The sequence below is a fragment of the Telmatherina bonti genome, assembly GCF_933228915.1.
Source record: "Telmatherina bonti genome assembly, chromosome: 23".
Classification (NCBI taxonomy): Eukaryota; Metazoa; Chordata; class Actinopteri; order Atheriniformes; family Telmatherinidae; genus Telmatherina; species Telmatherina bonti.
In genome coordinates, this window is record NC_136632.1 from 33,637,186 (window position 1) to 33,663,330 (window position 26,145).

A 26,145-nucleotide genomic window follows, 5' to 3' on the forward strand; every position below is an offset into this window, starting at 1 on the left:
GGTGAAAGCGATTCATTATCAGTGTGAATTCGATTCATTATCAGTGTGAATGTGATTCATTATAAGTGTGAATTCGATTAATTATCAATGTGAATTCGATTCAATATCAGTGTGAATTTGATTAATTATCAGTGTGAACGTGATTCATTATCAACGTGAATTAGATTCATTATCAGTATGAATTTGATTCATTATCAGCGTGAATATGATTCATTATCATCGTGAATTTGATTCATTATCAGTGTGAATGTGATTCATTGTCAGCGTGAATATGATTCATTATCAGTGTGAATGTGATTCATTGTCATCGTGAATTTGATTCATTATCAGTGTGAATATGATTCATTGTCAATGTGAATATGATTCATTATCAGTGTGAATGTGATTCATTGTCAGCGTGAATATGATTCATTGTCAATGTGAATATGATTCATTGTCAATGTGAATATGATTAATTGTCAGCGTGAATATAAGTCATTATCAGCGCGAATTCCCTTCATTATCAGTGTGAATGTGATTCATTATAAGTGTGAATTCGATTAATTATCAATGTGAAATCGATTCATTATCAGTGTGAATGTGATTCAATATCAGTGTGAATGTGATTCATTATCAGTGTGAATGTGATTCAAAATCCATGTGAATGTGATTTATTATCAGCGTGAATTTGATTCATTATCAGTGTGAACGTGATTCATTATCCACGTGAATTTGATTCATTATCAATGTGAATGTGATTCAATATCAGTGTGAATGTGATTCATTATCAGTGTGAATGTGATTCAAAATCCATGTGAATGTGATTCATTATCAGTGTGAATGTGATTCATTAGCAGTGTGAATATGATTCAATGTCAGTGTTTATGCGATTCATTATCAGACTGAATTTGATTCATTATCAGAGTGAATGTGATTTATTATTAGCATGAAGGTGATTAATTATCAGTGTAAAAGTTATTCATTGTCAGTGTGAATTCGATGCATTATCAGTGTGAATGTGATCCGTTATCAGTGTGAATGTGATTCATTAGCAGTGTGAATATGATTCATTGTCAGTGTTTATGCGATTCATTATCAGACTGAATTTGATTCATTATCAGAGTGAATGTGATTTATTATCAGCATGAAGGTGATTAATTATCAGTGTAAATGTTATTCATTGTCAGTGTGAATTCGATGCATTATCAGTGTGAATGTGATCCGTTATCAGTGTGAATGTGATTCATTATCAGCGTGAATTTGATTCATTATCAGCGTGAATTTGATTCATTATCAGCCTGAATATGATTCATTATCAGACTGAATTTGATTCATTATCAGTGTGAATGTGATTCATTGTCAGCGTGAATATGATTCATTGTCAATGTGAATATGATTCATTGTCAATGTGAATATGATTAATTGTCAGCGTGAATATAAGTCATTATCAGCGCGAATTCCCTTCATTATCAGTGTGAATGTGATTCATTATAAGTGTGAATTCGATTAATTATCAATGTGAATTCAATTCATTATCAGTGTGAATGTGATTCAATATCAGTGTGAATGTGATTCATTATCAGCGTGAATATGATTCATTATCATCGTGAATTTGATTCATTATCAGTGTGAATGTGATTCATTGTCAGCGTGAATATGATTCATCATCAGTGTGAATGTGATTCATTGTCATCGTGAATTTGATTCATTATCAGTGTTAATATGATTCATTGTCAATGTGAATATGATTCATTATCAGTGTGAATGTGATTCATTATCAGTGTGAATGTGATTCATTATCAATGTGAATTCCATTAATTATCAGTGTGAATGTGATTCATTATCCGCGTGAAATTGATTCATTATCAGTGTGAATGTGATTCAATATCAGTGTGAATGTGATTCATTATCAGTGTGAATGTGATTCAAAATCCATGTTAATGTGATTTATTATCAGCATGAATTTGATTCATTATCAGTGTGAACGTGATTCATTATCCACGTGAATTTGATTCATTATCAATGTGAATGTGATTTATTATCAGCGTGAATTTGATTCATTATCAGTGTGAACGTGATTCATTATCCACGTGAATTTGATACATTATCAGTGTGAATGTGATTCATTATCAATGTGAATGTGATTCATTATCAGTGTGAATGTGATTCATTATCAGTGTGAATATGATTCATTGTCAGTGTTTATGCGATTCATTATCAGACTGAATTTGATTCATTATCAGAGTGAATGTGATTTATTATCAGCATGAATGTGATTATCAGTGTAAATGTTATTCATTGTCAGTGTGAATTTGATGCATTATCAGTGTGAATGTGATCCGTTATCAGTGTGAATGTGATTCATTATCAGCCTGAATTTCATTCATTATCAGCGTGAATGTGATTCATTATCAACGTGAATTCGATTCATTATCATTGTGAATTTGATTCATTATCAGCCTGAATATGATTCATTATCAGCATGAATGTGATTAATTATTAGCGTGAATCTGATTCATTGTCAGCGTGAATGTGATTAATTGTCAGCGTGAATGTGATTCATTATCGGCGTGAATTCCATTAATTATCAGTGTGAACGTGATTCATTATCCGCGTGAAATCAATTCATTATCAGTGTGAATTCGATTCATTATCAGCGTGAATGTGATTCATTATCGGCGTGAATTCCATAAATTATCAGTGTGAATGTGATTCATTATCAGCGTGAATATGATTCATTATCATCGTGAATTTGATTCATTATCAGTGTGAATGTGATTCATTGTCAGCGTGAATATGATTCATTGTCAATGTGAATATGATTAATTGTCAGCGTGAATATAAGTCATTATCAGCGCGAATTCCCTTCATTATCAGCGTGAATGTGATTCATTATCAGCGTGAATATGATTCATTGTCAGCGTGAATATGATTCATTATCAGCGTGAATTCCATTCATTATCAGCATGAATGTGATACATTATCAGCGTGAATGTGATTCATTATCAGCGTGAATTCGATTCATTATCATTGTGAATGTGATTCATTATCAGCGTCACTATAGTTAATTATCAGTGTGAATGTGATTCATTGTCAGCGTGAATATATTTCATTTTTAGCGTGAATGTGATTCATTATCAGCCTGAATTCGATTCATTATCAATGTGAATTCCATTCATTATCAGTGTGAATATGATTCATTATCAGCGTGAATTCCATTTATTATCAGCATGAATGGGATTCATTGTCAGCATGAATATGATTCATTGTCAATTTGAATATGATTAATTGTCAGCGTGAATATAAGTCATTATCAGCGCAAATTCCATTCATTATCAGAGTGAATGTGATTCATTATCAGCGTGAATATGATTCATTGTCAGCATGAATATGATTCATTATCAGCGCGAATTTGATTCATTATCAGTGTGTATGTGATTCATTATCAGTGTGAATGTGATTCATTTTCAGTGTGAATTCGATTCATTATCAGTGCGAATATTATTCACTGTCAGCGTGAATATGATTCATTATCAGTGTGAATGTGATTTATTATCAGCGTGAATTTGATCCTTTGTCAGTGTGAATGCGATTCACTATCAGCGTGAATGTGATTCATTATCAGTATGAATATGATTCATTATCAGAGTGAATGTGATTTATTATCAGCATGAATGTGATTAATTATCAGTGTGAATGTTATTCATTGTCCGTGTGAAATCGATGCATTATCAATGTGAATTTAATTCATTATCAGCGTGAATGTGATTCATTATCAACGTGAATTCGATTCATTATCAGTGTGAATTCGATTCATTATCAGTGTGAATGTGATTCATTATCAGCGTGAATATGATTCATTATCATCGTGAATTTGATTCATTATCAGTGTGTATGCGATTCATTATCAGTGTGAATTCGATTCATTATCAGTGTGAATGTGATTTATTATAAGTGTGAATTCGATTCATTATCAGCGTGAATTTCATTCATTATCAGCGTGAATGTGATTTATTATCAGCATGAATGTGATTAATTATCAGTGTAAATGTTATTCATTGTCAGTGTGAATTCGATGCATTATCAGTGTGAATGTGATTCATTATCAGCGTGAATTTCATTCATTATCAGCGTGAATGTGATTTATTATCAGCATGAATGTGATTAATTATCAGTGTAAATGTTATTCATTGTCAGTGTGAATTCGATGCATTATTAGTGTGAATGTGATTCATTATCAGCGTGAATTTCATTCATTATCAGCGTGAATGTGATTCATTATCAACGTGAATTCGATTCATTATCAGTGTGAATTTGATTCATTATCAGCCTGAATATGATTCATATTCATATTCAATATGATTATCAGCATGAATGTGATTAATTATTAGCGTGAATCTGATTCATTGTCAGCGTGAATGTGATTAATTGTCAGCGTGAATGTGATTCATTATCAGCGTGAATTCCATTAATTATCAGTATGAATGTGATTCATTATCGGCGTGAAATCGATTCATTATCAGTGTGAATGTGATTCATTATCAGTGTGAATATTAATAATTGTCAGTGTTTATGCGATTCATTATCAGACTGAATTTGATTCATTATCAGAGTGAATGTGATTTATTATCAGAATGTGATTAATTATCAGTGTAAATGTTATTCATTGTCAGTGTGAATTCGATGCATTATCAGTGTGAATGTGATTCATTATCAGTGTGAATGTGATTTATTATCAGCGTGAATTTTATTCATTATCAGCATGAATGTGATTCAATATCAACGTGAATTCGATTCATTATCAGTGTGAATTTGATTCATTATCAGCCTGAATATGATTCATTATCAGCATGAATGTGATTAATTATTAGCGTGAATCTGATTTATTGTCAGCGTGAATGTGATTAATTGTCAGCGTGAATTTGATTCATTATCGGCGTGAATTCCATTAAATATCAGTGTGAATGTGATTCATTATCAGTGTGAATATGATTCATTATCATCGTGAATTTGATTCATTATCAGTGTGTATGCGATTCATTATCAGTGTGAATTCGATTCATTATCAGTGTGAATGTGATTCAATATCAGTGTGAATGTGTTTCAATATTATTGTGAATGTGATCCATCATCAGCGTGAAGTCGATTCATTATCAGTGTGAATGTGATTCAAAATCCGTGTGAATGTGATACATTATCAGCGTAAATTTGATTCATTATCAGCGTAAATGTGATTCATTATAAGCTTGACATTGATTCATTATCAATGTGAATGTGATTCATTATCAGCGTGAATGTGATTCAAAATCCGTGTGAATGTGATTTATTATCAGCGTGAATTTGATTCATTATCAGTGTGAACGTGATTCATTATCAATGTGAATTTGATTCATTATCAATGTGAATTTGATTCATTATCAGCGTGAATGTGATTCATCATCAGTGTGAATGTTATTCATTTATCAGTGTGAATCTGATTCATTATCAGTGTGAATGTGATTCATTTTCAGCGTGAATTTGATTCTTTGTCAGTGTGAATGCGATTCATTATCAGCGTGAATTCGTTTCATTGTCAGTGTGTAAGCGATTCATTATCAGCGTGAATGTGATTCATTATCAACGTGAACGTGATCCATTATCAGCGTGAATTCGATTCATTATTAGCGTGAATGTGATTCATTATTAGTGTGAATTCGATTTAATGTCAATGTGAATGTGATTCATTAGCAGCGTGAATGTGATTATCAGCGTGCATATGATTCATTTCTACCGTGAATGTGATTAATTGTCAGCGTGAATGTGATTAATTGTCAGCATGAATGTGATTAATTATTAGCGTGAATCTGATTCAATGTCAGCGTGAATGTGATTCATTATCAGCGCGAATTCCATTCATTATCAGCGTAAATGTGATTCATTATAAGCGTGACATTGATTCATTATCAATGTGAATGTGATTCATTATCAGCGTGAATGTGATTCATCATCAGTGTGAATGTTATTCATTTATCAGTGTGAATCTGATTCATTATCAGTGTGACTGTGATTCATTTTCAGTGTGAATTCGATTCATTATCAGTGCGAATATTATTCACTGTCAGCGTGAATATGATTCATTATCAGTGTGAATGTGATTCATTATCAGCGTGAATTCGATCCTTTGTCAGTGTGAATGCGATTCATTATCAGCGTGAATTCGTTTCATTGTCAGTGTGTATGCGATTCATTATCAGCGTGAATGTGATTCATTATCAACGTGAACGTGATCCATCACCGGCGTGAATTCGATTCATTGTTAGCGTGAATTCGATTCATTATCAGTGTGAATTCGATTTAATGTCAATGTCAATGTGATTCATTATCAGCGTGAATGTGATTATCAGCGTGCATATGATTCATTTTCACCTTGAATGTGATTGTCAGCGTGAATGTGATTAATTGTCAGCGTGAATGTGATTCATTATCAGCGTGAATTTGATTCATTATCAGCATGATTGTGACTAATCATTAGCGTGAATCTGATTCATTGTCAGCGTGAATGTGATTCATTATCGGCGTGAATTACATTAATTATCAGTGTGAATGTGATTCATTATCCACGTGAAATCGATTCATTATCACTGTGAATTTGATTCATTATCAGTGTGAATGTGATTCATTATCAGTGTGAATATGATTCATTATCAGAGTGAATGTGATTTATTATCAGCATCAATGTGATTAATTATCAGTGTGAATGTTATTCATTATCATCGTGAATTCGATTTATTATCAGTGTGAATTCGATTCATTATCAGTGTGAATGTGATTCATTATAAGTGTGAATTTGATTAATTATCAATGTGAATTTGATTCATTATCAGTGTGAATGTGATTCAATATCAGTGTGAATGTGATTCAATATTAGTGTGAATGTGATTCCTTATCAGCGTGAACGTGATCCATCATCAGCGTGAAGTCGATTAATTATCAGCGTGAATGTGATTTATTATCAGCGTGAATTTGATTAATTATCAGTGTGAACGTGATTCATTATCCGCGTGAATTTGATTCATTATCAATGTGAATGTGATTCATTCAGTGTGAATGTTATTCATTTATCAGTGTGAATGTGATTCATTATCAGTGTGAATGTGATTCATTATCAGCGTGAATGTGATTCATCATCAGTGTGAATGTTATTCATTTATCAGTGTGAATCTGATTCATTATCAGTGTGAATGTGATTCATTTTCAGTGTGAATTCGATTCATTATCAGTGTGAATTCGATCCTTTGTCAGTGTGAATGCGATTCATTATCAGCGTGAATGTGATTCATTATCAGTGTGAATATGATTCATTCAGTGTTTATGCGATTCATTATCAGAGTGAATTTGATTCATTATCAGAGTGAATGTGATTTATTATCAGCATGAATGTGATTAATTATCAGTGTGAATGTTATTCATTGTCCGTGTGAAATCGATGCATTATCAGTGTGAATTTAATTCATTATCAGCGTGAATGTGATTCATTATCAACGTGAATTCGATTCATTATCAGTGTGAACGTGATTCATTATCCGCGTGAATTTGATTCATTATCAATGTGAATGTGATTCATTATCAGTGTGAATGTGATTCATTATCAGTGTGAATTCGTGAATTCGTGAATTTTGTGATTTTTGTGTTGAGCTGAGCTGCAGGCCACGCCCTCTCTGCCTGAGTGCATCAGGTCTGGGTGTGTCTCCCAGCCTGGAGGCAGCAGTTGAGTGCACCAGGTGGAAGTGATCGGGAAATTAGTTGGAGTTTGGAGGCACTCACTCACAGACAGTGAGGAGCAAACAGTGTGTGAAAGAATGGTTGAAAACTCTGGACTTGGAAAAAGAAGACTGCAGGTTTAAAGCTTGACTCAAAGAAGGAAGAAGGAGCCGGTGAGCTTTTAAATGTGCTATGTGTTTTGCAGATTGAACTATGGGTAATTATGTGATTAGATTAGGGTTAAAATGTAATGTGTTTAAAAAAAGTCACGTGATTAAAAAGCAAGTTAAAATATCACATATTTAATATCACATGGGTAAAAGTACAGTTAAAAATGTGGTGTATTTTAAAAAGGTTAAGCTAAAAGTAATTTGGTCATTGTGATTTTTGTGCATGTATGGGAGTTAAAAGCTGCTTAGGTTTGTAGGGTTAAAATTGAGCAATGCTTTAAACTGTATTTAATTTATTTTGGGTGCTTTAAATATGGGTTTTCTTTACTTATTTTCAAGTTTAATTTTTGATAATTTAAAAATTAAATTAAATTAAAATTAAATATTTGATTTTGATTGGATTTCGATGCTGGTTGATTATGGTTTCTTTGGGTATATTTTTTGAACTTCTGTTTGTGTTTGTATTTTAAGGTTTTTCACCTGGTTTGGCCTCGATGACTTTCAAAATAAAAGAAAGAAAAGAAAGAAAAGAAAGAAAGCTGGTCTTGGTCATTGAGTGGATTCCAGTTATATTCTTCTGAAGCAAGCTGCCTTTCAAGTGGGGAAGCTGCAGGGTAAACCTCGCAAGAGTGAGGGGCACTTGACAGTGAAAAACCGCCAGTGAAGACTGGAACAGAGAATCCTGAACGGCAACCAGCCAGGCTTGGAAGTCCAGAGGCCTGGTGACACACTGAGCATCACCTTACCCAATCCCGCTGGACAAGAGGATGGCTGACTCAAAGTCATTGGAGCAGCTTAAAGCCAATAGGACGTCTGCAAAGCGGCAATTCTCCCGGCTGGCCAACAACATTGCCCGGATGCATGCCATAATGCCAGAAGAGGAACTCAGAGACTGCTTCAAAAAGCTCATAATTGAGGCCAACAAAGTCATGGAAGCCAATGATGATGTGGAGGCCCAGTACCTTGCAGAGGCGGAGCTGGATGCGGATCCTGAATCGCATACACACTGACAATGAAACGAATTCACGCTGATAATGAATCGCATTCACACTGACAAAGGATCGAATTCACCCTGATAATGAATCATATTCACGCTGACAGTGAATAATATTCGCACTGATAATGAATCGAATTCACACTGAAAATGAATCACATTCACACTGATAATGAATCAGATTCACACTGATAAATGAATAACATTCACACTGATGATGAATCACATTCACGCTGATAATGAATCACATTCACATTGATAATGAATCAAATTCACATTGATAATGAATCAAGTTCACACTGATAATGAATCAAATTTACGCTGATAATAAATCACATTCACACGGATTTTGAATCACATTCACACTGATAATGAATCGACTTCACGCTGATGATGGATCACGTTCACACTAATATTGAAACACATTCACACTGATATTGAATCACATTCACACTGATAATGAATCGAATTCACATTGATAATTAATCGAATTCACACATAATGAATCACATTCACACTGATAATGAATCGAATTCACACTGATAATGAATCGCATACACACTGATAATGAATCAAATTCACGATGATAATGAATCATATTCACACTGATAATGAATCACATTCACACTGATAATTAATGGAATTCACGCCGATAATGAATCAAATTCACGCTGACAATTAATCAAATTCACGGTGACAATGAATCAGATTCACGCTAATAATTAATCACATTCACGCTGATAATGAATCATATTCAGGCTGATAATGAATCAAATTCACACTGATGAATCGAATTCACGTTGATTATGAATCACATTCACGCTGATAATGAATCATATTCACGCTGATAATGAATCACATTCACACTGATAATTAATGGAATTCACGCCGATAATGAATCAAATTCACGCTGACAATCAAATTGACGCTGACAATGAATCAGATTCACGCTAAAATTTAATCACATTCATGCTGATAATGAATCATATTCACACTGATAATGAATCAGATTCACACTGATAAATGAATAACATTCACACTGATGATGATCACAGTTTCCTTTATTTTTTTATTTTCCTCTGTGAGTCGAGTCATTCCCTCGTTGAGAGAAGTCACCGTCTCCCTGAGGCTGGCGTCCTCTGCGGCCAGAGACTCCACCTGCTTTTGGCTGAATTCCAGCGACTCCCGCAGCGACTGAAACTCCCGGTGGAGAACTTCCAACAGGCCCAGACGAGCGTCGAAGCTGGCGAGATTTTTGTCAATGGACATCAGGATGTCCGAGGTGTCGTCCCCGTTAGAGGACGTCGCTCCGGGTGAGTCTTCTTTCCGGCTTCTCTTGGAGGTTGAAGCGGATCTGGGCGCAGACGGAGTCGGTGTTTGGCTTGTCTTGCCCATGACGATGCGGATGAAACACTCGTCAATAAACTCCGACAAGCTGGTGAGATCCTCCTCGCTTTGCTCCAGAGTTTACCTTGAATAAGACTTTTTAATTATTTGCTTCCAGAAACAGTTTTAAGATTATATTGGCAAGAATATGATGTAGAATGAATATTTGTTTTCACGCGCCTTGACTAAATCTGCCGTCTCGCAAAATTTACGTCACTGTCACATCACTTACCTGCGCCTCTCTCACTTACCTCGTGCCTCTCTCACTTACCCGCGCCTCCCACTCCACCCGCGCCTCCCACTCCAATCACATTCACTCTGATAATGAATCAAATTCACGCTGATAATGAATCACATTAACACTGATAATGAATCACATTCACACTGATAATGCATCGAATTCACACTGACAATGAATAACATTTACACTGAATTAATCACATTCATGCTGATAATAATTCACATTCACTCTGATAATAAATCAAATTCAGTCTGATAATGAATCGCATAAACACTGACAATGAATCACATTCACACTGATAATGAATCGAATTCACACTGATAATGAATCGATTTCACGCCGATAATGAATCACATTCACACTGATAATTAATGGAATTCACGCCGATAATGAATCACATTCACGCTGACAATTAAACACATTCACGCTGACAATGAATCAGATTCACGCTAATAATTATTCACATTCATGCTGATAATGAATCATATTCAGGCTGATAATGAATCAAATTCACACTGATAATGAATCGAATTCACGTTGATAATGAATCACATTCACGCTGATAATGAATGAAATTCACGCTGATAATGAATCACATTCACACTGATAATGCATCGAATTCACACTGACAATGAATAACATTTACACTGATAATTAATCACATTCATGCTGATAATAAATCACATTCACTCTGATAATGAATCAAATTCAGTCTGATAATGAATCGCATAAACACTGACAATGAATCATATTCACACTGATAATGAATCACATTCACACTGATAATGAATCACATTCACATTGATAATGAATCAAATTCACGCAGATAATGAATCACATTCACACTGATGAATCAAATTCACGCTAATAATAAATCACATTCACACGGATTTTGAATCACATTCACACTGATAATGAATCGACTTCACGCTGATGATGGATCACGTTCACGCTGATAATGAATCACATTCACACGGATTTTGAATCACATTCACACTGATAATGAATCGACTTCACGCTGATGATGGATCACGTTCACACTAATATTGAAACAGTTTCACTCTGATATTGAATCACATTCACACTGATAATGAATCAAATTCACATTGATAATTAATCGAATTCACACTTAGAATGAATCACATTCACACTGATAATGAATCAAATTCACGATGATAATGAATCATATTCACGCTGATAATGAATCACATTCACACTGATAATTAATGGAATTCACGCCGATAATGAATTAAATTCACGCTGACAATTAATCAAATTCACGCTGACAATGAATCAGATTCACGCTGACAATGAATCAGATTCACGCTAATGATTAATCACATTCATGCTGATAATGAATCATATTCAGGCTGATAATGAATCAAATTCACACTGATAATGAATCGAATTCACGTTGATAATGAATCACATTCACGCTGATAATGAATCATATTCACGCTGATAATGAATCACATTCACACTTATAATTAATGGAATTCACGCCGATAATGAATCAAATTCACGCTGACAATTAATCAAATTCACGCTGACAATGAATATGATTCACGCTAATAATTAATCACATTCATGCTGATAATGAATCATATTCAGGCTGATAATGAATCAAATTCACTCTGATAATGAATCGCATAAACACTGAATGAATCATATTCAGGCTGATAATGAATCACATTCACACTTATATTGAATCGCATACACACTGATAATGAATCAAATTCACGATGATAATGAATCATATTCACGCTGATAATGAATCACATTCACACTGATAATGAATCGAATTCACACTGATAATTAATCGAATTCACGTTGATAATGAATCACATTCACGCTGATAATGAATTAAATTCACACTGATAATGCATCGATTTCACACGGACAATGAATAACATTCACACTGATAATGAATCGCATACACACTGACAATGAAACGAATTCACGCTGATAATGAATCGCATTCACACTGACAAAGAATCAAATTCACGCTGAAAATGAATCACATTCACACTGATGATGAATCACATTCACGCTGATAATGAATCACATTCACATTGATAATGAATCAAATTCACATTGATAATGAATCACGTTCACACTGATAATGAATCGAATTCACATTGATAATTAATCGAATTCACACATAATGAATCGAATTCACACTGATAATGAATCGAATTCACACTGATAATGAATCGCATACACACTGATAATGAATCAAATTCACGATTATAATGAATCATATTCACACTGATAATGAATCACGTTCACACTGATAATGAATCGAATTCACATTGATAATTAATCGAATTCACACATAATGAATCGAATTCACACTGATAATGAATCGAATTCACACTGATAATGAATCGCATACACACTGATAATGAATCAAATTCACGATTATAATGAATCATATTCACACTGATAATGAATCAAATTCACACTGATGAATCGAATTCACGTTGATTATGAATCACATTCACGCTGATAATGAATCATATTCACGCTGATAATGAATCACATTCACACTGATAATTAATGGAATTCACGCCGATAATGAATCAAATTCACGCTGACAATCGAATTGACGCTGACAATGAATCAGATTCACGCTAAAATTTAATCACATTCATGCTGATAATGAATCATATTCAGGCTGATAATGAATCAAATTCACACTGATAATGAATCGAATTCACGTTGATAATGAATCACATTCACTCTGATAATGAATCAAATTCACGCTGATAATGAATCACATTCACACTGATAATGAATCACATTCACACTGATAATGCATCGAATTCACACTGACAATGAATAACATTTACACTGATAATTAATCACATTCATGCTGATAATAAATCACATTCACTCTGATAATGAATCAAATTCAGTCTGATAATGAATCGCATAAACACTGACAATGAATCACATTCACACTGATAATGAATCACATTCACATTGATAATGAATCAAATTCACGCGGATAATGAATCACGTTCACACTGATAATGAATCAAATTCACGCTGATGATGGATCACGTTCACGCTGATAATGAATCACATTCACACTAATATTGATTCACATTCACACTAATAATGAATCGAATTCACATTCATAATGAATCACATTCACACTTATAATGAATCACATTCACACTGATAATGAATCGAATTCACACTGATAATGAATCGCATACACACTGATAATGAATCAAATTCACGATGATAATGAATCATATTCACGCTGATAATGAATCACATTCACACTGATAATGAATCAAATTCACACTGACAATTAATCAAATTCACGCTGACAATGAATCAGATTCACGCTAATAATTAATCACATTCATGTTGATGAATCATATTCAGGCTGATAATGAATCAAATTCACACTGATAATGAATCGAATTCACGTTGATAATGAATCACATTCACGCTGATAATGAATCATATTCACGCTGATAATGAATCACATTCACACTGATAATTAATGGAATTCACGCCGATAATGAATCAAATTCACGCTGACAATTAATCAAATTCACGCTGACAATGAATATGATTCACGCTAATAATTAATCACATTCATGCTGATAATGAATCATATTCAGGCTGATAATGAATCAAATTCACTCTGATAATGAATCACATTCACACTGATAATGAATCGAATTCACACTGATAATGAATCGATTTCACGCCGATAATGAATCACATTCACACTGATAATTAATGGAATTCACGCCGATAATGAATCACATTCACGCTGACAATTAAACACATTCACGCTGACAATGAATCAGATTCACGCTAATAATTAATCACATTCATGCTGATAATGAATCATATTCAGGCTGATAATGAATCAAATTCACACTGATAATGAATCGAATTCACGTTGATAATGAATCACATTCACGCTGATAATGAATGAAATTCACGCTGATAATGAATCACATTCACACTGATAATGCATCGAATTCACACTGACAATGAATAACATTTACACTGATAATTAATCACATTCATGCTGATAATAAATCACATTCACTCTGATAATGAATCAAATTCAGTCTGATAATGAATCGCATAAACACTGACAATGAATCATATTCACACTGATAATGAATCACATTCACACTGATAATGAATCACATTCACATTGATAATGAATCAAATTCACGCAGATAATGAATCACTTTCACACTGATAATGAATCAAATTCACGCTAATAATAAATCACATTCACACGGATTTTGAATAACATTCACACTGATAATGAATCGACTTCACGCTGATGATGGATCATGTTCACGCTGATAATGAATCACATTCACACGGATTTTGAATCACATTCACACTGATAATGAATCGACTTCACGCTGATGATGGATCACGTTCACACTAATATTGAAACACATTCACACTGATATTGAATCACATTCACACTGATAATGAATCGAATTCACATTGATAATTAATCGAATTCACTCTTAGAATGAATCACATTCACACTGATAATGAATCGAATTCACACTGATAATGAATCGCATACACACAGATAATGAATCAAATTCACGATGATAATGAATCATATTCACGCTGATAATGAATCACATTCACACTGATAATTAATGGAATTCACGCCGATAATGAATCAAATTCACGCTGACAATTAATCAAATTCACGCTGACAATGAATCAGATTCACGCTAATAATTAATCACATTCATGCTGATAATGAATCATATTCAGGCTGATAATGAATCAAATTCACACTGATAATGAATCGAATTCACGTTGATAATGAATCACATTCACGCTGATAATGAATCATATTCACGCTGATAATGAATCACATTCACACTGATAATGGAATTCACGCCGATAATGAATCAAATTCACGCTGACAATTAATCAAATTCACGCTGACAATGAATATGATTCACGCTAATAATTAATCACATTCATGCTGATAATGAATCATATTCAGGCTGATAATGAATCAAATTCACACTGATAATGAATCGAATTCACGTTGATAATGAATCACATTCACACTGATAATGCATCGAATTCACACTGACAATGAATAACATTTACACTGATAATTAATCACATTCATGCTGATAATAAATCACATTCACTCTGATAATGAATCAAATTCAGTCTGATAATGAATCGCATAAACACTGACAATGAATCATATTCACACTGATAATGAATCACATTCACGCCGATAATGAATCACATTCACACTGATAATGAATCAAATTCAGTCTGATAATGAATCGCATAAACACTGACAATGAATCATATTCACAATGATAATGAATCACATTCACACTGATAATGAATCGAATTCACACTGATAATGAATCGAATTCACACTGATAATGAATCAAATTCACACTGATAATGAATCGATTTCACGCAGATAATGAATCACATTCACACTGATAATTAATGGAATTCACGCCGATAATGAATCACATTCACGCTGACAATTAAACACATTCACGCTGACAATGAATCAGATTCACGCTAATAATTAATCACATTCATGCTGATAATGAATCATATTCAGGCTGATAATGAATCAAATTCACACTGATAATGAATCGAATTCACGTTGATAATGAATCACATTCACGCTGATAATGAATGAAATTCACGCTGATAATGAATCACATTCACACTGATAATGCATCGAATTCACACTGACAATGAATAACATTTACACTGATAATTAATCACATTCATGCTGATAATAAATCACATTCACTCTGATAATGAATCAAATTCAGTCTGATAATGAATCGCATAAACACTGACAATGAATCATATTCACACTGATAATGAATCACATTCACACTGATAATGAATCACATTCACATTGATAATGAATCAAATTCACGCGGATAATGAATCACGTTCACACTGATATTGAATTACATTCACACTAATAATGAATCGAATTCACATTCATAATTAATCGAATTCACACTTATAATGAATCACATTCACACTGATAATGAATCGAATTCACACTGATAATGAATCGAATTCACGCTGATAATGAATCACATTCACGCTGATAATGAATCACATTCACACTGATAATGAATCGAATTCACACTGATAATGAATCAAATTCACGTTGATAATGAATCACATTCACGCTGATAATGAATTAAATTCACACTGATAATGCATCGATTTCACACGGACAATGAATAACATTCACACTGATAATTAATCACATTCATGCTGATAATAAATCACATTCACTCTGATAATGAATCAAATTCACTCTGATAATGAATCGCATTCACACTGACAAAGGATCGAATTCACGCTGACAATGACTCACATTTACACTGATAATGAATCATATAAACGGTGACAGTGAATAATATTCGCACTGATAATGAATCGAATTCACACTGAAAATGAATCACATTCACACTGATAATGAATCAGATTCACACTGATAATGAATCACATTCACACTGATAATGAATCACATTCACACTGATAATGAATCACATTCACACTGAATGAATCACATTCACATTGATAATGAATCAAATTCACGCGGATAATGAATCACGTTCACGCTGATAATGAATCACATTCACACTGATAATGAATCACATTCACACTGATAAATGAATAACATTCACACTGAATGAATAACATTCACATTGATAATGAATCAAATTCACGCGGATAATGAATCACGTTCACACTGATAATGAATCAAATTCACGCTGATAATAAATCACATTCACACTGATAATAAATCACATTCACACTGATAATGAATCGACTTCACGCTGATGATGGATCACGTTCACGCTGATAAGGAATCACATTCACACTAATATTGAATCACATTCACACTGATATTGAATCACATTCACACTGATATTGAATCACATTCACACTGATAATGAATCAAATTCACATTGATAATTAATCAAATTCACACTTATAATGAATCACATTCACACTGATAATGAATCGAATTCACACTGATAATAAATCGAATTCACGATGATAATGAATTACATTCACACTGATAATCACATTCATGCTGATAATAAATCACATTCACTCTGATAATGAATCAAATTCACTCTGATAATGAATCGCATAAACACTGAATGAATCATATTCACACTGATAATGAATCACATTCACACTGATAATGAATCAAATTCACAGTGATAATGAATCGATTTCACGTGGATAATGAATCACATTCACACTGATAATTAATGGAATTCACGCCGATAATGAATCACATTCACCCTGACAATCACATTCACGCTGACAATGAATCAGATTCACGCTAATGATTAGTCACAATCATGCTGATAATGAATCATATTCACGCTGATAATGAATCACATTCACGCTGACAATGAATCGAATTCACGCTGATGATGGATCACGTTCACGTTGATAATGAATCACATTCACGCTGATAATGAATCGCATTCACACTGACAAAGGATCGAATTCACGCTGATAATGAATCACATTCACACTGATAATGAATCATATTCACGCTGACAGTGAATAATATTCGCACTGATAATGAATCGAATTCACACTGAAAATGAATCACATTCACACTGATAATGAATCAGATTCACACTGATAAATGAATAACATTCACACTGATGATGAATCACATTCACGGTGGAAATGAATCATATGCACGCTGATAATCACATTCACGCTGCTAATGAATCACATTCACATTGACATTAAATCGAATTCACACTGATAATGAATCACATTCACGCTAATAATGAATCGAATTCACGCTGATAATGGATCACGTTCACGTTGATAATGAATCACATTCACGCTGAAAATGAATCACATTCACACTGATAATGAATCAGATTCACACTGATAAATGAATAACATTCACACTGATGATGAATCACATTCACGCTGATAATGAATCACATTCACATTGATAATGAATCAAATTCACGCTGATAATAAATCACATTCACACGGATTTTGAATCACATTCACACTGATAATGAATCGACTTCACACTGATGGATCACATTCACACTAATATTGAATCACATTCACACTGATATTTAATCACATTCACACTGATAATGAATCGAATTCACACTGATAATGAATCGAATTCACATTGATAATTAATCGAATTCACACTTATAATGAATCACATTCACACTGATAATGAATCGAATTCACACTGAAAATGAATCACATTCACACTGATAATGAATCAGATTCACACTGATAAATGAATAACATTCACAATGATGATGAATCACATTCACGCTGATAATGAATCACATTCACATTGATAATGAATCACATTCACTCTGATAATGAATCGCATAAACACTGAATGAATCATATTCACACTGATAATGAATCACATTCATACTGATAATTAATGGAATTCACGCCGATAATGAATCACATTCACGCTGACAATGAATCACATTCACATTGATAATGAATCACATTCACTCTGATAATGAATCGCATAAACACTGAATGAATCATATTCACACTGATAATGAATCACATTCACACTGATAATGAATCAGATTCACACTGATAAATGAATAACATTCACAATGATGATGAATCACATTCACGCTGATAATGAATCACATTCACATTGATAATGAATCACATTCACTCTGATAATGAATCGCATAAACACTGAATGAATCATATTCACACTGATAATGAATCACATTCATACTGATAATTAATGGAATTCACGCCGATAATGAATCACATTCACGCTGACAATGAACCACATTCACATTGATAATGAATCACATTCACTCTGATAATGAATCGCATAAACACTGAATGAATCATATTCACACTGATAATGAATCACATTCACACTGATAATGAATCGAATTCACACTGATAATGAATCGATTTCACGCCGATAATGAATCACATTCACACTGATAATTAATGGAATTCACGCCGATAATGAATCACATTCACGCTGACAATTAAACACATTCACGCTGACAATGAATCAGATTCACGCTAATAATTAATCACATTCATGCTGATAATGAATCATATTCAGGCTGATAATGAATCAAATTCACACTGATAATGAATCGAATTCACGTTGATAATGAATCACATTCACGCTGATAATGAATGAAATTCACGCTGATAATGAATCACATTCACACTGATAATGCATCGAATTCACACTGACAATGAATACCATTTACACTGATAATTAATCACATTCATGCTGATAATGAATCATATCCACGCTGATAATGAATCACATTCACACTGAAAATGAATCACATTCACACTGATAATGAATCAGATTCACACTGATAAATGAATGACATTCACACTGATGATGAATCACATTCACGCTGATAATGAATCACATTCACATTGATAATGAATCACATTCACTCTGATAATGAATCGCATAAACACTGAATGAATCATATTCACACTGATAATGAATCACATTCATACTGATAATTAATGGAATTCACGACGATAATGAATCACATTCACGCTGACAATGAATCACATTCACATTGATAATGAATCACATTCACTCTGAATGAATCGCATAAACACTGAATGAATCATATTCAGGCTGATAATGAATCAAATTCACACTGATAATGAATCGAATTCACGTTGATAATGAATCACATTCACGCTGATAATGAATGAAATTCACGCTGATAATGAATCACATTCACACGGATAATGCATCGAATTCACACTGACAATGAATAACATTTACACTGATAATTAATCACATTCATGCTGATGATAAATCACATTCTCTCTGATAATGAATCAAATTCAGTCTGATAATGAATCGCATAAACACTGACAATGAATCATATTCACACTGATAATGAATCACATTCACACTGATAATGAATCACATTCACATTGATAATGAATCAAATTCACGCGGATAATGAATCACGTTCACACTGATAATGAATCAAATTCACGCTAATAATAAATCACATTCACACGGATTTTGAATAACATTCACAATGATAATGAATCGACTTCACGCTGATGATGGATCACGTTCACGCTGATAATGAATCACATTCACACGGATTTTGAATCACATTCACACTGATAATGAATCGACTTCACGCTGATGATGGATCACGTTCACACTAATATTGAAACACATTCACACTGATATTGAATCACATTCACACTGATAATGAATCGAATTCACATTGATAATTAATCGAATTCACACTTAGAATAAATCACATTCACACTGATAATGAATCAAATTCACACTGATAATGAATCGCATACACACTGATAATGAATCAAATTCACGATAATAATGAATCATATTCACGCTGATAATGAATCATATTCACGCTGATAATGAATCACATTCACACTGATAATTAATGGAATTCACGCCGATAATGAATCAAATTCACGCTGACAATTAATCAAATTCACGCTGACAATTAATCAGATTCACGCTAATAATTAATCACATTCATGCTGATAATGAATCATATTCAGGCTGATAATGAATCAAATTCACACTGATAATGAATCGAATTCACACTGATAATGAATCGAATTCACGTTGATAATGAATCACATTCACGCTGATAATGAATCATATTCACGCTGATAATGAATCACATTCACACTGATAATGAATCACATTCACACTGATAATGAATCGAATTCACACTGAAAATGAATCACATTCACACTGATAATGAATCAGATTCACACTGATAAATGAATAACATTCACAATGATGATGAATCACATTCAGTCTGATAATGAATCGCATAAACACTGACAATGAATCACATTCAGTCTGATAATGAATCGCATAAACACTGACAATGAATCATATTCACACTGATAATGAATCACATTCACACTGATAATGAATCAAATTCACACTGATAATTAATCGATTTCACGCCGATAATGAATCACATTCACACTGATAATTAATGGAATTCACGCCGATAATGAATCACATTCACGCTGACAATTAAACACATTCACGCTGACAATGAATCAGATTCACGCTAATAATTAATCACATTCATGCTGATAATGAATCATATTCAGGCTGATAATGAATCAAATTCACACTGATAATGAATCGAATTCACGTTGATAATGAATCACATTCACGCTGATAATGAATGAAATTCACGCTGATAATGAATCACATTCACACTGATAATGCATCGAATTCACACTGACAATGAATACCATTTACACTGATAATTAATCACATTCATGCTGATAATAAATCACATTCACTCTGATAATGAATCAAATTCAGTCTGATAATGAATCGCATAAACACTGACAATGAATCATATTCACACTTTCAAGTGCCCCTCACTCTTGCGAGGTTTACCCTGCAGCTTCCCCACTTGAAAGGCAGCTTTCTTCAGAAGAATATAACTGGAATCCACTCAATGACCAAGACCAGCTTTCTTTCTTTTCTTTCTTTTCTTTCTTTTATTTTGAAAGTCAGAGGCCAAACCAGGTGAAAAACCTTAAAATACAAACACAAACAGAAGTTCAAAAAATATACCCAAAGAAACCATAATCAACCAGCATCGAAATCCAATCAAAATCAAATATTTAATTTTAATTTAATTTAATTTTTAAATTATCAAAAATTAAACTTGAAAATAAGTAAAGAAAACCCATATTTAAAGCACCCAAAATAAATTAAATACAGTTTAAAGCATTGCTCAATTTTAACCCTACAAACCTAAGCAGCTTTTAACTCCCATACATGCACAAAAATCACAATGACCAAATTACTTTTAGCTTAACCTTTTTAAAATACACCACATTTTTAACTGTACTTTTACCCATGTGATATTAAATATGTGATATTTTAACTTGCTTTTTAATCACGTGACTTTTTTTAAATACATTACATTTTAACCCTAATCTAATCACATAATTACCCATAGTTCAAGCTGCAAAACACATAGCACATTTAAAAGCTCACCGGCTCCTTCTTCCTTCTTTGAGTCAAGCTTTAAACCTGCAGTCTTCTTTTTCCAAGTCCAGAGTTTTCAACCATTCTTTCACACACTGTTTGCTCCTCACTGTCTGTGAGTGAGTGCCTCCAAACTCCAACTAATTTCCCGATCGCTTCCACCTGGTGCACTCAACTGCTGCCTCCAGGCTGGGAGACACACCCAGACCTGATGCACTCAGGCAGAGAGGGCGTGGCCTGCAGCTCAGCTCAACACCTCCCACTCAATCTTCCCACGGGAACCGCTGGAAAGATCGCACACAGTGAACTTGTGGTCAGAGATTCCCTCCTGGGCGTCCTGCCTGCTCCTCCACTGGCAGCAGGACCACCAACCTTCGGACGTCTCGGTGAAGGATTGTGGACTTAAGGTCCCTCCGGATGCTGGAGACAGGATGCTTGGATGCTGATGTTGGAGGTCTCACCTCAGGGATACAGGAGCTTGCCACAACTCTGACATTCACATCTCGTACAATACCTCTGGAGTCTGGGTTGACACTGATGACTCTCCCAAACTTAAAGTGGCCCCTCAATGCATTCTGGTCGCACAGCCAAACAACATCTCCAACTTGAACATTCCTCTGTGTGGTGTGCCATTTACTCCTCACATAGAGATTAGCACCAGCAAGTTGGCTCCAGAACCTCCAGAATTTGTTGACCTGGTGCTGCATTTCCTGGAGTCTCTTATAGGGATAGCTCGTGAAGTCAAATGTTTTCCAGTCACCACTTGATGATGCCCGTCCCAGCAGGAGTGTATTGGGTGTGATGTACTGCACGGTGTCTTCATGGCTCTGCACCCTGGCATTAATGGGGCGCTCATTAGAAAGATTAGCGGCGAGCTGAAGTGTCGTCTGAAGTTCGCTGTAGCTGAGCCCTGATTCTCTCCCCGGACTCTGGAACGCCTTCTTCACAATTCGGACAGCTGCTTCAGCAGAGCCATTCCGATGAGGTGAATCAGCTGGCTGGATTTTCCACTGCCAGTCGGTTCCATTTTGAGCTGAAGTCTCCTCCACAGCAGACCTGTTCAGGCCATCCAGAAACCGATACAACTCCTCCAGAACCGGTTTGGCACCGACAAAATTGGTCCCTGGATCAGACCAAATCTTCTTAGGATGCCCTCGAATTGCTGTGAACCTCTGATAAGCCATCAGAAAGCTTTCAGTCGACATGGTGTTGGCCAGCTCTGTGTGGATTGCCCTACTGGCCATGCAGCAGAATACAACTCCCCAAACCTTCATCGTGACTCTCTTCCTCACATCATCTTTGACCTGGTATGGTCCAAACAGGTCAACTGCTGTGAACTCAAATGGGGCTGCTGGCCTAGTTCTCTCTTGAGGCAGATCACCCATCACTTGCTGACATCTTCTAGCTCTGGCTTTCTTGCAGATCACACAGTTTTCAATGACTTTTTGAGCAATTCTTCGTCCCTTGATGACCCATGCTCTCTTTCTCACCTTCAGTAGAGTTGCAGCCACTCCCTCATGACCTTTGTTGTGAGCTTCCCGAACCAACAATGTTGAGACCCAGGCGCTGTAAGGTAAGAGGGGAACACCAACTCTGTCTTCATTAAAAGCTTGGACTCTCCCACTACAAACTAGTAGCCCGGTTTCTTCCTCTTTGCAGACTACCAGCCAGTCTATTGTGGTAGTTGGAAAGGTCACACCCTCTTGTGCAGCAAGAAAAAGGTCTCTTAAAGCATCTTGGCGCTCTGTTACAGTGATGACCCCAGCTGACGAAACTGCCTCCCACTTTGGAGTTCCTAGGATCCTATTTTGACCTGCAAAGCATTTTGCTGCCCTCCAAACCTGGGCGATCGTCTTAACCAGGTGAGTCAGGTTGCTGAACCGTCCTTCATCCACTAGGTTTTGGACAGCAGCGCCAGCAGGTGGCCTCCGAAGCTCCAGATCTGGTGGCTCTTTCTTCACCTGAGCTCTTGTGAGTGCGGCAGCAAATGATTTCTTCTGCATCTTTCCAACACTCTCTCTGGCGATTGCTGATACATCCTTTGCAGACTTGATTGGCCACTCACCAGCTGGTAGACTCAGGAACTTTGGTCCTTGTTGCCATGGTGAATTTTCATCCAAATCTTTTGGGCCAGCCCCACGAGTGATGATGTCAGCGATGTTCAGTGGTCCAGGGATCCACCACCAATCTTGAAGATGTGTGCTGCTTTGGATTTCTCCAACTCTGTTGGCGAAAAAGGTCTGGAAGCCATAGCTCTCACGCTGAATTGCACCAAGGACTGTTTGGCTGTCGACAAAATGATACCACTGCTTGACTTGAATTCGGCCATGTTGCTCAAAGTACTTCTTCAAGCGGGCGGCGAATACTGCTCCACACAGCTCTGCCTTAACTGCTTCCCCCTTGTGGTCTAGGGGAGTCAGTTTAGCTTTAGACTCCACCAGCCTCACCACAGGACCTTGGTCACAGGCCCATCGCAAATACAGGACGGCACCATAAGCGTGCTCGCTGCCATCTGAGAAGGTAATTGCATCAGGTTCAGCCGGTGTGCCTCCTGGTGTCAGGGCTCTATGAAACTTGACCTTACTCAGCTGAGCGTATTCTTCAAAAAGGCTGATGGCATCTTCTCTGAGCTTTCCTGATAGTGCAAGGTCCCACGTGTCTTTGATGGTGCTACACTTGGGTTTAGCCTCCTGGAATGCTCTCCGAACCAAAATGGCCCCTTTCTGCTTTACAGGCGCTGTCAGACCAATTGGGTCATACAGTCCAGAAACTTGGCTGAGTAACTCTCGTCGTGTCAGCGGGTTTGGTGTCTGAGCTCTCACCTGCTCCAGTTGAAGGTCCTGGCCGAGTCTCGTTTTCCTCTTCCTCTTTGAGAAGTTTATCCCAACCATGACATGAAGCTTGTCATCCTCCAGGGTGTAGCCGAGGCCAAGAGCTTTGTTGTCCTCCTCTTTGAGCTGATTCGGCAGGATCACAGTCTTCGGAGTAGCCACCTGTTCCTCTTTTCCGACAGACTCCCTCCTACTTTGACCAGAGAAGACCCATGGCTTCAACTCGAACCCTCCTGCTTTCAGGATCTGCTCCACATTCTCTGTGATGACTTTAAGCTGGTCCAAGTTGTCATGAGAGGTCAAGAGGTCATCGACGTAACTGTCTTCCTGTAGCACTCGACGCTCTTCCGTGAGATGGCTGAAGTGGGGAAGATTAGCCGTCTCTCTCATGGCGAGTTGAGCGATACAGCCTGCTGGCTTGTCTCCAATGTTAACTCTTGTGACTGCATATTCACCCAGCTCCTCCTCTTCAGAGTCACGCCACAGGAACCTGTGCAAATGCACCTCTTGGTCTTCGAGCCACACTGAATTGTACATTTTTTTTATGTCTCCTAATGCAGCAAAACCTCCTCTTCGGAATTTGAGAAGCACAGCACGAATGGAGTTGAGGACGTCAGGGCCCTTTAGCAGGAGATCATTGAGACTCACCCCTCTGTACTTTTGACTACTGTTCCAGACCAGTCTCACTGGAGTTGTGACAGAGTGTG